Source organism: Ascaphus truei, chromosome 3 (assembly GCF_040206685.1).
Source record: "Ascaphus truei isolate aAscTru1 chromosome 3, aAscTru1.hap1, whole genome shotgun sequence".
Classification (NCBI taxonomy): Eukaryota; Metazoa; Chordata; class Amphibia; order Anura; family Ascaphidae; genus Ascaphus; species Ascaphus truei.
Genome location: NC_134485.1, coordinates 303,940,087 through 303,958,411, shown reverse-complemented (window position 1 = coordinate 303,958,411; position 18,325 = coordinate 303,940,087).

The following is an 18,325-nucleotide window of genomic DNA, read 5'->3' as shown; positions in this document are numbered from 1 at the left end:
CCTGTAACTGTATTTATCCAGGACAAGTGAAAGTGACAAAAAGACGCAAACAATATTAAGTGCTCACTAATAATAAAGTGAAGAAATTATTATAGCAATTCAGTGCAAATGTGTTAATAGTGTAATAAGAAAAGATAATACAAAATACAATACAATATAAAGGTCTATACTCCCAGCTCAAACCCTCTGGTGGGACCAGTCTTCATTGGCTCCAAAGTGTGAGTACATTTTCATACAATCCAGGGGGAGCATGTAGGGAGAAAAGACAGCAAAAAACGACAAATTAAGTGCAGATGTATTTCAATAGTGGAAAAAAAATGCTGAAGACATGGCTCTATACACAGCATACTCACAGGATACTAGATGCAAATGGGCAGGTTTTTAAAGTGTAGCTGTAGCTGTAGCTGGACATTCACTGAGGATCTGTAGCAGTCAAGGATCCCATGAAATGACTCAGGGAAAATGTGTCCAATATAAGAGGATAAAGAGAGACAACTTAGCACAGATCAGTAATACAGTATCAAAAAAGTATCTTAAGTATAAAATATAAAAAACGCACTTACGCACTCATAAGCGACTTGAAAAAATTAGAGTTAATAAGGCACCTGGCCCTGATGGCATACATCCAAGAGTTCTCAAGGAGTTAAGCTTAGTAATAGCAAAACATTATATTTAATATTCAAAGACTCCATTTCCACAGGCTCAGTACCACAAGATTGGCGTAAAGCAGTTGTGGTGCCTATATTTAAAAAGGGAGCTAGATCACAACCGGGAAATTACAGACCTGTAAGCCTGACTTCAATAGTAGGGAAACTACTTGAAGGTTTAATACGGGATAATATTCAGGAATACGTAATGGAAAATAAAATTATTAGTAATAGTCAGCATCGTTTATGAAGGATAGATCTTGCCAAACTAACCTTATTTGTTTCTTTGAGGAGGTAAGTAGGAATCTAGACCAGGGTAATGCCGTTGATGTGGTCTACTTAGATTTTGCAAAGGCTTTTGATACGGTTTCACACAAGAGGTTGGTGTACAAAATAAAGAAAGTTGGACTCAGTAATAATATATGCAATTGGATTGAAAACTGGTTAAAGGACAGACAACAGAGGGTTGTCATAAATGGAACTTTTTCAGGTTAGGCTAAAGTCGTGAGTGGAGTACCTCAGGGATCGGTACTGGGACCCCTGCTTTTTAACTTGTTTATTAATGACCTTGAGGTTGGGATCGAGAGCAAAGTCTCCATCTTTGCTGATGATACTAAATTGTGTAAGGTAATAGAATCAGAGCAGGATGTAATTTCTCTTCAGAAGGACTTGGAGAGACTGGAAACGTGGGCAGGTAAATGGCAGATGAGGTTTAATACAGATAAATGTAAGGTTATGCATTTGGGATACAAGAATAAAAAGGTGACTTACAAATTAAATGGAGATATATTGGGGTATCCTTGATGGAGAAGGATTTAGGAGTGCTTGTATACAGCAGGCTTAGCAATAGTGCCCAATGTCTTGCAGTAGCTGCAAAGGCAAACAAGATCTTATCTTGCATCAAACGGGCAATGGATGGAAGGGAAGTAAACATAATTATGCCCCTTTACAAAGCATTAGTAAGACCACACCTTGAATATGGAGTACAATTTTGGGCACCAATCCTAAGAAAATACATTATGGAACTAGAGAGAGTGCAGAGAAGAGCCACCAAATTAATAGAGCCACCAAATTAATAAAGGGGATGGACATTCTAACTTATGAGGAGAGGCTAGCTAAATTAGATTTATTTACATTAGAAAAGAGGCGTCTAAGGGCCTCATGCAGTAAGCCCCGATAAGGCGTTTTTCGCCATTTTTTGCCTCCCAGATTCAGTAAGCGCCGATAAGTGGGAATTATCGGCAACTTTTCCTCGGAAAAAAAAATTATCGGCATAATAACTATATTATACAAATATATTCAGGGACAATACAAGGAGCTTTCAAAAGAACTATTCATCCCACAGGCAGTACAAAGGACTCGGGCCATCCCTTAAGGTTGGAGGAAAGGAAATTTCACCAGCAACAAAGGAAAGGGTTCTTTACAGTAAGGGCAGTTAAAATGTGGAATTCATTACCCATGGAGACTGTGATGGCAGATACAATAGATTTGTTCAAAGAAAGGTTGGACATCTTTTTAGATGGGAAAGGTATACAGGGATATACCAAATAAGTATACATGGGAAGGATGTTGATCAAGGGATTAATCCGATTGCCAATTCTTGGAGTCAGGAAGGAATTAATTTTTCCCCTTAATGGGGTTTTTTGTTTGCCTTCCTCTGGATCAATAAGTATAGATAAAGGATAAAGTATCTGTTGTCTAAATTTAGCATAGATTGAACTTGATGGACGGAAGTCTTTTTTCAACCTCATCTACTACGTAACTATGTTACAGCTCAAATCCAATTTTTTTTTTAAAGGATGTGACATCATCTCCAAGGGAGGTATGTCACATCTTTGAAACCACATGGCTGCCATCATATGGTACTATAGCCAATCATATTGTCCCCAATCTGATTGGTTGAAGTACCATGTGAGGTTCTATTTTTTTTTTTAGTATGTGACATCATGTTTAAGGGTGATGTCACATCCTTTTGAAAAAAAAAGTTTGCCATCACATGGTACAGGAACCAATGGGTTTATGAGTGTACCATTGGATCCTGTACCATGTGATGGCAGCCTTTTTTTTTTTAAATGATATGACATCACTCTTAAAGATGATGTCACATCCTTTAAAAAAAAATGAAAATGTCACATGGTACAGCTGCAGCGGCCATTGTCTGATCATTTACCTGGGTGAATCATACACTATACCGCATGGTGGTCTGAGATGGTCCTCTGCAGACTAATTGCCCCATCGGATTAACACTTCAGTGGTCCCTGCTGTGTTAATTCTACCAGGGTCTACCTGTCTGTAAGAGATGCGCAGTAAGAGATAGGCTAAATCAGACACTCTAACTGTGCGTTTCTAACTGGAGATTGCAAGGGGGTTTATCTAAATTCTAACACTACAGCATTGTAGCAGGGGGTGTCCGGAGTTGAATCGCATTGATTTCAGGTATGGGGACCCTTTACTTCCCAAGATACAGGCCGTGTTATGGAGTGCCAAGCACCGCATAACGGGGCCTGCATCTCGGGAAGTAGGGGTCCCCGAGGCTGAAATCAACTTATTTCAGATCAGACAATCCGGTGAAGGGGAAAAAACGGAGCATAGAAGTGAAAATATAGGAGAGCTACAATACTGTAACTAGATTAAAATCAATTTAATGAAAAAGGTCACAACATGGCACAGGTGAAGTAAGTGAACTCGAACCCGTTACGCACATTCTTCGGCGCTTCGTCGGAGAGTATGTGACCCTATTGAAGGTGATGATTTATGTAGCTGTCTCCCTCAACCGGAAATTACGTGAAACCAGGTGCCGCACGAAGATAGTATCAGCAAGATTGGAGCCGACAGAAACAAGTCTATCAGCTATCTACAGTGACACCGTCTGGGTGGGGGAATAAGCATATCACAAATGTTACTTTGTTAAAGAAACAATGACAGAATATAAGTAATCAATAATAGAACTTACTATGGAACAAAGAATTCTGTAGAACTAAGCAGTATATATATTCTGAATGAAAGACCCAAATAAGTCTGAAACAATGACTATGGAAGATACATAATCGGTTATTTAAATTGTTTTTAATAATTAAGCAATAAAAGATAAAAAAAGTTTCAAAACCATGGATCTGTACATTATATTATCAAATGTTCTACTTGAATATAAACACATATGTTGTGCTGTGTATTTCTAATGGAATGCAATAACCACTTGTTGATTTGGATAGTACAAATAATCAAAGAAAGTTTAAGAAGAAACCTCCAATCCAAAATAATCAATATTAAACCTGTAATAAAGAAATCAATTTTAAAGACATGTAATAAAAATGTCCCAAATGAATAAAAGAGTATTTCTGAAATAAAAATGAGAATAAAGTAATCCAAATTGTATGGCATTCCTAAATAGCAAATACCCAATATAGAGGAAGCATATACTTGCACTGAATATATATACAAAATATGTAACCCATCAGGAAACAGTAACATAAATATAAAGATATTGGTCTCTCAGTAGTGTATTTCCATTGAAATAGTAGAGACCATAGATTGTACAATACTCTAATATATTTAAGAAGAGGAATAGTGTAATATGAAACATCTGTATACATATTTTGATAGAATTAAAGAAAGTCACTGTATATATCAATGAAGAGAGATATTGTGTATATATCAAAGGACAGATAAATGATAAATCACCACATACCATGAATGCAAGAAATATTCAGATGCAGCGGCTATTTTTCGAACATATCACGGAGCCGTTTTCGTGTGCGCTGCTGTACTCCACACGACTAATCACGTGGTTGATTTGTTTGAATTTCATGGATCCCAATTTCTTTGGGTGCAATTCTTCGCGTTTTCGTGGCAGAAATGAATGAATTGTAATGTGTACAGTACTGTGTCAATTTGCAGGTGTTTAAAAACCAGAACACTAAAATGCCATTTTCTGCACTTGATAAAACATGAGTCAACACGCAGTAATGACGCACCGTGACATGGGCATTCCGAGGTATAAAACGCGTGATATGTTTGAATAACGCCTGCTGCATCTGTAATATTATTTGACAAGAAAATGTTTGAGCTCACAATCGGTATTTATACCCCCGGGTACAAGTGACCCGAGGGTATAAATCCAATAAATCTCTGTATGATTGAGAACTGCTTCTCTATTGCCCCCCCCCCTTGTATGTGGCTGAATGTGAGCCAGAGCACTAAATGTAAAGGTGCTAATGGAACCAGAGGGGCAATTGGAGAAGTGTCTTGAGACTGATATCTGTCTTCTTTTTTTCTGATAGATCTCAGGTGCTCCATGATTCTAGTCTTTAATGGCCTGATTGTTCTGCCAATTTACAAATTACCACATGCGCATCTTAGGACTTAAATGACATATCTTATGTTACAAGTCAAAAATGTTTGAAGTTTGTGTCTATAGTTTGTATATTTACACTTCACAGATTTAAGCAGAGTGGCATATTTGAAGTTATTACAATTGCCACATTTGTAAAAACCCTTCTGGGTTTTCATATGAGAATTAGACCCAAAACTAGATTTAAAGAGACTGGGAGAGAAATTATAACGATGGTTTTGGCCTTTTTTTTACAGTGCAATACATAAATACATTTCCCCCAACCCCAACACATACAGAACAGTAATGGGAAAAATTACTATTATCCATATATGGATAATAGTGCATTTGCCCATTAAAAATAAAACCACCCTTCATAAAGTAATAAAAGTTACACTTACCCTTTCCAGGATGAAGTTTGTCCTCATCCCAATCCTCTGTGTTCTTTTCCTCCATTGGCAGGGACATTACAATAGAAAACAATCTAATTGCCACTAGCCTCTTAATCAACTTAGCAGTTAGTACCTGGTATAGTAATAAAGGGGTTAACCCCCCCCTGCTACCCACCCTGGAAGCCTAACCACCCACCCAGTGGAAACCTCTTGCCCCTACTATAATCCCTAAACTCAAACACATTTTTAACTGCTCCCTCTACTTTAGTAACTCTCCCTCCTAATTCAAACATGCAATAGTTATACCATTACTCAAAAACAGCAAGCTTGACACTACCTGTCTTACCAACTATCAACCTGTCTCCCTCCTGCCTTTTGCCTCTGAACACCTTGAACGTCTTGTATTCTATCGCTTGCTCCACTTTCTCAACACCTATTCTCTCCTAGACCCTGTGCAATCTGGCTCCTGCACTACTACTCCACTGAAACAGCCCTCACTAAAATAACTAATGACCTCCATGCTGCCAAAGACAGAGGTCATTACACTCTGCTCATACTACTTGACCTCTCTGCAGCATTTGACAAAGTGGACCACCCTCTTGTCCTTCGCATTCTCCAAACTATTGGTATCCATAACAAAGCTCTATCCTGGATCTCCTTTTACCCCTCCCATCATACTTTCAGTGTCTCATATGCTAACACCTCCTCCTCTATCAGTATCTCTCTGTGGGGGTACCCCAGGGCTCTGTCCTGGGACATGTTCTCTTTTCTCTGTACACACTTTCTCTCGGTGATCTAATCACATATCTTGGGTTTAAATATCACCTTTATGCTGACAACACACACATTTACTTTGCAGCCACTGACCTTACACCTGCTGTACAGACCAAAGTTTCTGAATGTCACTCTGTGATATCATCCTGGATGGCCATCCTCCGACTTAAACTTAACATGGAAAATACAGAGCTCCTCATACTTCCTCCCAAATCTGGCCCTACTACCTCCTTCCACATTACTGTTGGGAGTAATGTTATTCACCCAGTAGCCCAAGCACGCTGCCTAGGGGTCACACTCGACTCCTCTCTCACATATTCCTCTCACATTCTAAACGTATCTAAATCTGACGCTTTTTCCTCCGCAATATTACAAAGATGCGCCCTTTCCTCTGTTGCTCGACTGCTAAAACTCTGACTCAGGCCCTCATTCTTTCCCGTCTTGATAACTGTAACCTCCTGCTGTCCAGCCTTCCTGCCTCTCACCTGTCTCCCCTACAATCTATCCTAAACACTCCTGCCAGAATCATACTATTCTTTCCTAAATCTGTCTCAGCATCTCCCCTGCTGAAATCACTCTCCTGGCTTCCTATCAAGTCCCGCATTTCGCACTCAATTCTCCCCTCACTTTAAAAGCATTACACTCTTCTACATCTCAGCCCTAATTTCTCGCTATGCACCATCCCGACTCTTGCGTTCTGCTCAAGGATGCCTTCTCTCTATCCCCTTTGTATCTAATGCCCTCTCCCGCCTTAAACCTTTCTCACTGACTGCCCCACACCTCTGGTTTGCCCTTCCCCTCAAAACCCGACTGGCACCCTTTCTATCCATTATTAAGACCCACCTTAAAACACACTTGTTTAAAGAAGCATATGAGTAGCAGCTTGGCTAATACTTTACACATGATAGATAAAGCTTGGCCCCCCCTGCAGATGCACTTATCAGAATGCCCTCATACTGTCTCTGTATGTTCTACCTACCTACCAATTAGAGTGTAAGCTCTTCGGAGCAGGGGCTCCTCTTCTTAAATGTTACTTTTATGTCTGAAGGACTTATCCCCATGATCTGTTATTTGTATAATTTGTTATTTATATGATTGTCATGTGTATTTCTACTGTAAAGCGCTATGTACATTAATGGGGCTATATAAATAAAGACATACATACAGTACATACATACAACTACCCACACCCTCCACCCCTGCTACCCGTTGATTGGCACAGTGTTAAACTATGGCCATAATATATATTTTTTTCTTAGTGAGTACCATTTTTAAACACATGTTTTAGTGTGTGGTAAAACAATACAAAGTCGTTCGGCAATGCACTGATTTTATCGAGATTTAGTGAATAAGCCCCTAAGTGTTATAAGTCTCTAGGTCACATTTCAATCTACTTTCGGTGTGAACATTCTGAAACAGAATACTCAAACTCATTTTGGTTATTCTAAAGACATGCCTAACGTACCATGGCTACCCTTTTCAAAATAAGCAGAAATTAAAACTTGCCATAATGTACATGTGTACATGCATAATAATATTATAATACACATTCAGGGATCTTCTAACTGCACATAATTATATCAATGTTTAGCTCTTCTGTAATAAATATGTTTCCCCTTATAATCAGTTATGACGGTAATATAGTTCTCACTGAATATGTTAAGTAAGTTCCAGGATATATAGTCAGGGTGGCAGCTCTAGAATTAATCACTTTAACAATCCCCTCAAATTCCAGGAGACAATAACCCTTGTGTTCCAGCAAACTTGAGGACAATTGCTTCCTGGAAGATTCAATCTTATGGGATTGTGAGTAAATTATAAACTGCAGTATTGTTTTGCCTTCACTTAATGTTTTAATTATGATGGAGCTCTGGAGGAGTATTTCTAACAAGCAAATTAATATATTGTAAAGAATAATACTTTATTTTCACTGGGTTTAATTACCAGGTAAGCCAAATAATTATTATGATGGGTTTGTGCAATACAATTCTGGTTTAAACTAATATTTTTTCCCTCTTTAAATATGTTTCTCTTATTTCTAAACATTGGAAATTAAGTATTTCAAATACAGCCTTTATTAAAAATGATTAATATAGGTTTACAGTATCTAACACAAATTAAGACAATCAGAGACCAGGATACTGTTTAGTTTATCTACAGTATACACCTTTACTTTCATTTTTTTTTACATGTACTGTATATGTAAACACATGTATAACACTTCCATAAGACCAATAAAGCAGAGTAATACTGATTTGATGTAAAGGCCTATATTTAACTAATTGTGCCAGCTTTACAATAATATATGCTACATGTACGTATACAGTATCATGTTTGGGAACTGGCTTCCATTACATTGTTCTATCAAAGAAATCAGATAACTTTTATTGTTAAACTGTCTGATTCATAATACCAAACAGATGTTTTGATGTATATCACATTGAATTCAAGAGCATGTTTCATGACCTTGTGTGTTAACTGATGAAATTGTTGTGCTTTCAGGGCATTGCTATTTTTATAAGATGGAAATGCAAATTCTTGATTACAGCAGAATTGATTCAAGACTCTAACATTATAAATTAGGCAAAAGTAACTGCAGTTAATAAAATACAAGAGGTATCAGTCTTTAAGATTTGAACTAGTTGAGACCAAGAGAACTGCAGTGCTGTAAATTTCATGATCTCGGCTTGAAGCAGCATTTCATGCAAAGTTTTATACTATACTATCTTTTGATCCCGGCGTCGCCTGTGGAATGTAATATTGAATACATGTCCCCACCCTCCCCTCTCCCCCCCGCTGCCAGCAAATCTCCCCGGGCTTCCCTTCCCCCCCCCCCCTCTACTGGATGTAGTGCGGGATGAGATTTGTCTCTGTCTGTGTGTGTCTGTGTGTGTCTGTCTGTGTGTGTATATGTGTGTGGGTCTGTCTGTGTGTTTGTGTCTCCCCCCCCTTTGGTACATCTCCCCTCGCTGGCGGCACATTTTCCCGGCCCCCCTCCCCCCGTTGGTACATCTCCCCCCACTGCCGGCACATGCCCCCCCCTACCCTGCTGGTACATCTCGCCCCGCTAGCTAGCACATCTCCCCCACTGGTACATCTCCCCCCGCTAGCTGGCATGTCTCCCCCCTCCCCCCCGCTGGCATATCTCACCCACATATCTCACATCACAAACAGAGACACACACACACACAGCCTGATCTAGGCAAGGACATGCCCACTCCCTTAGTAGCCACGCCCCCGCTCCTGCTCTAACAGATTTGCTGGACAGCCAAGGGAAATTTTGAATGTCCCTAATTTGGGAGGTGAGTCACATTGGAAGCTCAAAATAGTTGAGTTGACCTACAAATCTGCAGCAGAATGTCCAGTGAAAGTTTTGTTGTGCTACGTGGTGCCGTTTCTGAGATTTTGAGGCTTCGGACACACAAACAAACAAACAAACGGAATCCAACTTAGAATTATAGTATAGATGTGTTTTTTTTAAGTAAATCAGTTTTGTACTATTAGATAATACTTACAAATTTTTTTTTCACTCTTTATGCCAATTTTTTATGATTTTCTATGTGTTTATCTTCTTTGGGTTGCCACAGCAACTATTTAGGAAGCTACACCTATTTTGAAATAGGCAGCAATATTTCTTGACCTGGAAAGCCGGATATTTGGCAATTAGTCACGGGAGAATGGAAAAATCGTCAGCTTACAGTACATATAGATAATTGCATTGCTGTAAAGGCAAGGAACAGCTGCATTTATTTATTTATTTATTTATTTATTTAAATAGGACAAAAGGTAATATAATATTTTTTAATTTGTTGAAATAAATGCAGACAGTTCCTTAGATCTGTCTTATGAAGAGATTATCACCTAATAGTTCCTTCTTTAGATTGAGATAATTGGCCTCATTTGCTAAATTATTATAAAATAGCATATGTTGTCATAAATGTAATACTTTAAATTATCTACAGTAATAGGAATTTACTATGTGACATTCACATTTTAAACACATGGCCTGGGCACTAAAATGAAAGTAATGCAATAACAAGGCTGTTTTTTTTACCAATGTATTTTCCCTGAGACATCTAGGGTATCTTGCATTACTGAAGTAATTAAAAAGGTATGTGCTGCATTATCAGAAGCATCTGTATGAACTGGAAAGGTTTGCATATATGCATTTGAGAAGTATGGAATACACATGCCCCTGTGCAACTTCTCAATTTTTTCTACCCATTTTTTACTTAGTGATGATGAATAAAGATTCAAATGGCTGTTGGTCAGAATTACATTGTATTTGCAACGGGGCATGCATGTAAATAAAATAACCGCCATGCATATAATGCTGAATTGTTTGGTCTTTCATTATCTGTTGTGTTATGACAGTAAAGATTGTGTTAATGTTGGAAGGATTTAATTATTTGTGGTCTTAGATGCTTCTTTTGACATGTCAGTGTCAATTTTATTTTTGCTTTGTTGAATACATATACATTCATACAGGAGACTCTGGCATTTCTGTTTCCTTTGTAATGTCTGATTAATAATAAGAGAAAGATGGTCCGCCTGACTTGTATTGAGATGGTGTTGTGCTAAACTTCTTTTGAATTAAACAACAGTTTGCACTGTTGGAAGCTATCTAGGAAGTAGTCACCCTTCAGCCATAGTGAGTATCTCTATTAAATAAATATCATTTAGCCAGACAGAAGCAAAATCCTTATTTTTTTTTGTAAAGCACATAAATTTCCTAAACACACAGATACCCAGCAAGCTCTGAAAACCCCCAACAATTACTACACAATATGTATGTATACTGCTGCGGCCGAGTTTATTCGAGCATTTGCCCGTTCTCGGCCGCAGCAGTAACCTGGAGCGCGCCAGAGGGTGCCGGGCGCGCGCCGAAGACACGGAGGAGCGCCCTCCGATCGGGGCTTTCTCCCTCCCGCTGCCGGCTCCGCCGGGTCCCCCGGAACCCCCTGCCGCCGTCCCCCACATCGCGGGACACCAGGGCTCCCTCGGGGAGCCCTGGACGCGCATGCAGGGGGCGCAGGCACCCGATGGCGCGTGACCGCGCGTCGATGACGCGCGGCACGCCGAGGGAGTGCGGCTAGCATGCCGGGGCATCCCCAGGCTTGTGGAGCTAGCCGCACTCAAATAAAATGTGCCGCCTCTGTATGTGTCAAAAGGAGTGATTCTGGGCATGGCTAAATGTATACAACAAGAAACAAAGAAGCCCAAAGCTTCATCAAATATGACAAAAATACACAGTGAAATACCTATATATTCTCTTGAAAAATGGTCATTAGTTTAACCCTTTGGCCAAAGCTTTTTAAGCCTGCTGCCACATCAAGGCATGACAATTAGCATGTCCTAACACTACCTGAGTTAAAATTCTTATTTACCTCTATAATTAGAGGAAGAATGATCAACATTGGATCTGTCACAACACATTAACATTTTAACTCAGGTAGTGTTAGGACCTGCTAATAGTCATGCCTTGATGTGGCAGCAGGCTTACATGCTTTGGCCAAAGGTTTAAACTAAATTACCCTTTTCTAGAGAATATATAGTTATTTCCCTCTCTATTTGTGTCATATTGAATGAAGCTTTGGGCTTCTTTGTTTCCTGTTGATGCATTTAGTCACGCCCAGATGCACTCCTTTTTACACACACACACACACACACACACACACACACACACACACACACACACACACACACACACACACACACACACACACACACACACACACACACACACACACACACACACACACACACACACACACACACACACACACACACCTAATGCCACATCAAGGCATGACAATTAGCAGGTCCTAACACTACCTGAGTTAACATTTTGCTGGGTTGTGACAGATCCAATGTTGATCATTTTCCCTCTAATTTTTCCTCTAATTTTTCCTCTAATTAAAGAGGTAAATAAGAATTTTAACTCAGGTAGTGTTAGGACATGCTAATGGTCATGCCTTGATTTGGCCTTGATTTGGCAGCAGGCATAAAATGCTTTGTCCAAAGGGCCAAATGACCCTTTTCAAGAGAATATATAGGTATTGCCCTGTGTATTTTTGTCATATTGGATGTAGTTTTGCGCGTCTTTGTTTCTTGTCATAAATTTCCTAACAAAGATAATGTCAGGTCGAGCTCACCACAAACAAGGCGGGACCGCGGTGCTGAGGTGGGAAAGGATATAATGCCACCCACAGCCACGAGGGCACGTCTTGAGAGTAGAATGGTCTGGGTGTCCGAGTCGGGGCAAGAGAGGTACGGATGGTAGTGGGTGCTGTTAGCCAAGTCCGCGGTTAGAGAGAGAGGCATAATCGTTTTACCGTTTGCTGAGTTCGAGATGCCAGAGGTGCAGAGAGTCGTATTGCTGTATGCCAAGTTCGGGGTGCCAGAGGTGTGAAGAGTCGTATTGCCGTATGCCAAGTTCGGGATGCCAGAGGTACGGAGAGTCGAAGAGGAAGCCGGTTCAGTACACGAGGAAGACTGCAAAACAAGACAAGACAGGACTAGGGAGGCAGAGAGTACTGAGAACAACTGGTTCTATGCTCAGCCGACGAGTCAGTGAAGCTGCAGCGTATATGTAGGTGAGAGGATCCAATGGCAGTGTAGCAAGGTGGGGGTGTGTGGATGGCCCAGGGATAGGGGACAGGGATAGGTCCAGAAGGGCTCCCGGAGGAGGGGCTATAGAGCCCAGTAGTAAGGCTGCATTTGATTGCAGCATTGGATAGTGGTAGTGTGCCTTTAAGAGGCTGGTGCGCCTCCGTGTGGCCATGCCCACGGGCGCGTGACTGGGCATGCGCCCAAACCGAGCACCAGAAGAGGGATGCCGGCGTGCGAGCGCGCCCAGGTGAGACGGCGATCGGAGTCCTGGAGGGAGGATCTCTGTGAGGCTCGGGAGGACCTAGCGGAACTGCGGGTGAGTGGGGAGCACGCCGAGGGTGGCGTGACTCCCAGATCATTACAATACCCCCCCCTTCAGGGGCGACCTCCGGGCATCCATGACATGGCTTGGAGGGATTCCTACGATGGAAAGCCTGGACGAGTCGGGGCGCGTGGAGATCTCGGTAGGGAATCCATGAGCGTTCCTCAGGTCCGAACCCCCTCCAATGGACAGGTACTGTACTCCTCCTCTGGAGATCCTAGAATCCAGGATAGACTGGACCTCGTACTCCTGTTGACGATGACGAGAACGTTCTGTCTTCCTCTCCTGCAGACGCTGGTCCACCCGAATGCATAGGGCGATCAAATCCTCTAGGTCAGTAGGACTTTCCCGTGCCGCAAGCTCATCCTTTAGGGGCTCCGACATGCCCTGCCAAAACGCCAAAGATAGTGCTTCATTGTTCCACCCCGTCTCGGCTGCAATGGTCCGGAACTCCACAGCGTACCGGGCGATGGGACGATCTGCCTGGGTTATGTGGAAGAGAGAGGAAGCTGCCGTTAACTGCCGTCCAGGTGTGTCAAAGACCCTTCGGAACTCACAGGCGAAGAGGTCGATGTCTTGTGTGATGGGAGACTGTTGTTCCCAAATGGGGGAGGCCCAGGCCAGCGCCTCGTTGAAGAGAAAAGCCACGATATAGGCGACCTTAGAGCTTGAGGAGACAAAACGAGAGGGTGAAAGTTGAAATTGAATAAAACATTGATTAAGGAAGCCCCTACATCCTTGGGGGTCCCCAGCGTAGCGGTTGGGGGTCGGAATTCGGGGTTCCATAGCAGACGGAGGAGATGTAAAGACAGTTGCGGAGGACATTGAGGCCATTGGTGAAGGTCCCAGACTGGAAGCTCGTGCTTGAACGGTAAGGGAATGAAGGCTCTGCTGAAGCAAATCCATCCGCCTATCATTTTGTTCCAGATAAGCCTCTAGCCTGGCGAAGAGATTAGTGTGGGAAGTCAAAGTACGCTCCACCACAGCGGGGTCCATGTTTGTTGGGCTGAGCATAATGTCAGGTCGAGCTCACCACAAACGAGGCGGGACCGCGGTGCTGAGGTGGAAAAGGATATAACGCCACCCACAGCCACGAGGGCACGTCTTGAGAGTAGAATGGTCTGGGTGTCCGAGTCGGGGCAAGAGAGGTACGGATGGTAGTGGGTGCTGTTAGCCAAGTCCGGGGTTAGAGAGAGAGACGTAATTGTTTTACCGTTTGCGGAGTTCGGGATGCCAGAGGTGTGGAGAGTCGTATTGCCATATGCCAAGTTCGGGGTGCCAGAGGTACGGAGAGTCGAAGATGAAGCCGGTTCGGTACACGAGGAAGACTGCAAAAAAAGACAAGACAGGACTAGGGAGGCAGAGAGTACTGAGAAAAACTGGTTCTACACTCAGCCGACGAGTCAGTGAAGCTGCAGGGTATATATAGGTGAGAGGATCCAATGGCAGGGTAGCAAGGTGGGGGTGTGTGGATAGGGGACAGGGATAGGGGACAGGGATAGGTCCAGAAGTGTTCCTGGAGGAGGGGCTATAGAGCCCAGTAGTAAGGCTGCATTTGATTGCAGCATTGGATAGTGGCGCCCAACCCGGCACCAGAAGAGGGATGCCGGCGTGCGCGTGCGCCCAGGCGAGATGGCGATCGGCATCCTGGAGGGAGGATCTCTGCGAGGCGCGGGAGGACCCGGTGGAACTGCTGGTGAGTGGGGAGAATGCAGAGGGTGGCGTGACTCCCAGGTCATTACAGATAAAGATACTGTAACGCTTGCTCAAGCCCACAAACAAGACCTGACCCCGGCACTGAGGTGGGAAGGACTGTGCCACACACCCACAGTAGCGGGGGCAAGCCCAGAAGGTGGTTTGTAGCGTTGCTGGGTCTGGGTATGTAGAAAGGGTTAATCCAATACTTGCCGGGGTCCGTGGGTTGGAGAGGTACACGTAGTTGGAGTCCGTAAGCCTGTGGTCTGGGGTTGGAGAGGTACGTGTCGTCGTTATCCGTATGCCAGGGGTCAAGAGCCAGAGAGAATCCAAATGCAAAGCCAGGTCGGTACACGAGAGGTTAACTGCAGAGAACAAGACAAGACTGGGCTGGACAAGACAGGCACACGCAAAGGCTACACAAGGTTATGTTCAGCAAGGTATGACAGGAAGAGGAAGTTTCTTATAGGAGACAGGAACCAGTAGGAGAGGGGACAGAGTGGAGGCGGAGCCTCTGCAGATGCAAAGGATAGGCTGCAGGAGACAAGGGCTCACAGCAATCTTGACTCACAGCTGGGGCTCGTTGCGTGACGTCACGCGTGCACGCCGTGCGCAGTGGAGGCGCGGCGTGACTGAGGGGGCGGAGCAAAGGTCTGTAACCTGGTAGAAGAGGAGCAGGTGCGCACACGCTCTGTAAACAGAGCGGGGGTGCGCGCACCAGCGGGGGGAAGATCGGAGGCTGCAGCCGCTGCAGTACTGTTATGTAGAGAGGAGAAACCGCGCCACAAGGGACGCAATCCCCGAATCCTCACAGTACACCCCCCTTGAGGATCGAACTCCGGACGATCCATAAATGGCTTGTCTGGGTACCTGGCATGGAAGCGTCTGAGCAAGCTGGGAGCGTGAATCTGTTCACTGGGGACCCAAGAACGTTCTTCAGGACCGAAACCCTTCCAGTGTACAAGGAACTGCACCTTTCCTCTGGAGATTCTTGAGTCAATGACAGAGCGGATTTCGAATTCCTCTTGACCATGCACCAACACAGGAGGAGGAGGGGAAACAACTTCAAGATACCTGGAACTCTGTTTGACAGGTTTCAGAAGAGAGACATGGAATACCGATGGTATCTTCATAGAGGGAGGTAAGTCCAGGCGGTACGCCACAGGATTACCTGTTCCAGGATCTTGAATGGTCCCAAGAATCTGGGAGCCAATTTTAAGGTAGGTGTCTTTAATCTGATGTTCTTTGATGAGAGCCATACCTTGTCTCCTGTCTTAAACCTGGGCGCCTCTAGACAATATCGATCCGCCTGGGTCTTTTGTCTCCGAACGGATTCCTGGAGAGTTCTCTGAATCTTATTCCATGACTCTTGAAGAGCATTGATTCTGGCATCAGCAGGAGGGACTCCAGAGTTATTAGAAGAAATAGGAAGAGAGTTAGGGTGGTAGCCTTAATTGACGAAGAAGGGCGACTCTTGGGTGGATTCGTTTCTAAGGGAGTTATGTGCGAACTCAGCCCATGGTAAGAGATCAGCCCAATTATCTTGTGTATCAGAAACAACATCTTAGATATTGTTCTAAAGATTGATTTACCCTTTCAGTCTGTCCATTGGTTTGCGGGTGATACCTGGAAGAAAAAAGAAGCGAGATATTGAGTCTTTGAGAAAAAGCTCGCCAAAACTTTGATACAAATTGGGATCCACGGTCGGATACAATTGAAACAGGAACCCCATGTATACGAAAGACTTCTTTGACGTACAGTAGATATCAGCTAGAGTTGCAGAGTTAGGGAGGCCCTTGAGGGGTATGAAATGGGCCTGCTTGGAGAACCTATCCACAATGACCAAGATGGTATTCATGCCAATGGAAATTGGCAGCTCCACAAAAAAATCCATTGATAAATGGGACCAGGGACGTTCAGGAATGGGGAGCGGGTGTAGAAGACCAGAAGGCTTTTTTCGAACGGACTTATTACGAGCACAGATGGAACAAGATGAAACAAATTCCTTAATGTCGTTCAACATCTCTGGCCACCAGAAAGTACATTTGATTAAATCGATGGTTCTTTTGATCCCACGGTGACCGGCCGACCTGGAAGCATGACCCCATTCAAGAATTTTTTGACGGAATTTGGTTGCCGCATATAGGCAGCCCTCAGGTACCTCCAGGCCCTCTGGAATCCGGGTATGAGAGTCCAGAATTTTGTCCAAAATATCGAAGGAATTTGCTGCAATGATAAATCTTGAAGGAAGAATAGTCTCTGGAAGGTCGTCGGATCGGTCTTCGGAAATGAATTGATGGGACAAAGCATCGGCCTTCAAATTCTTTGTACCAGGAATGTAAGAGATTACATTGTTGAATCTTGAGAAAAAGAGAGCCCAGCGAGCTTGACGGGAACCAAGGCGTCGAGCACCTTCAATATACAATAAATTCTTGTGGTCCGTAAAATAAGGATCGGTCTCTCGGTACCTTCAAGAAGGTGTCTCCACTCATGGAGTGCAAGTTTGATAGCCAAAAGTTCTCTATTACCTACATCATAGTTGATCTCCGCGGGGGAGAATTTCTTGGAAAAGTAGCCGCATGGATGCAGGTGATCTTGAGGAGAACATCTTTGGGAGAGCACTGCCCCGGCTCCAATATCCGAAGCATCGACCTCCAACGTGAAGGGAAGGGAGGGGTCGGGGTGATGCAAAATGGGAGCGGTGGTGAAGGCCTTCTTTAAAGACTCGAAAGCAAGACCAGCCTCCGGAGGCCAGGAGGAAGGATCAGTATCTTTCTTGGTCAAAGCGGTAATAGGAGCAACCAGTGTGGAGAATTTATGGATGAACTTACGATAATAATTGGCAAAGTCAAGGAATCACTAGATGGCTTTAAGCGACATGGGCTGGGGCCAATCTAATACCGCCTTTAGTTTCTCAGGATCCATGGAAAATCCCTTCTCGGAGATTATATAACCCAGGAAGGAAGTAGAATTTTTATGAAACATACACTTCTCCATCTTGGCATACAGACGATTCTGACGAAGCCGAGAGAGTACTAGCTTGGTAAGCTGGATATGTTCAGGCAAGGATTTAGAAAAAATTAGTATATCATCAAGGTATACAATGACGAATAAATTGAGAACATCACGAAAAACATCGTTAACAAACTCCTGAAAGACCGCAGGGGCGTTACAGAGTCCAAACGGCATTACTAGGTACTCATAATGGCCGTCGCGGGTGTTAAAGGCCATTTTCCATTCGTCTCTTTTCCTTATGCGTATCAGGTTGTAGGCACCCCGAAGATCAAGTTTGGAGAAAATTGAGGCACCTTGTAGACGGTCAAACAATTCAGATATGAGTGGTAAAGGGTAACGGTTCTTCTGTGTTATCTTATTCAAGCCTCTATAATCTATGCAAGGGCGAAGAGATCCATCCTTTTTCTTTACAAAGAAGAACCCTGCCCCAGCAGGAGAGGTGGAGTTCTTAATAAAGCCTTTTTTAAAGTTCTCCTGGATATACTCGGACATGGCTCGGGACTCTGGAAGGGACAGTGGGTAAGACTTGCTTTTAGGC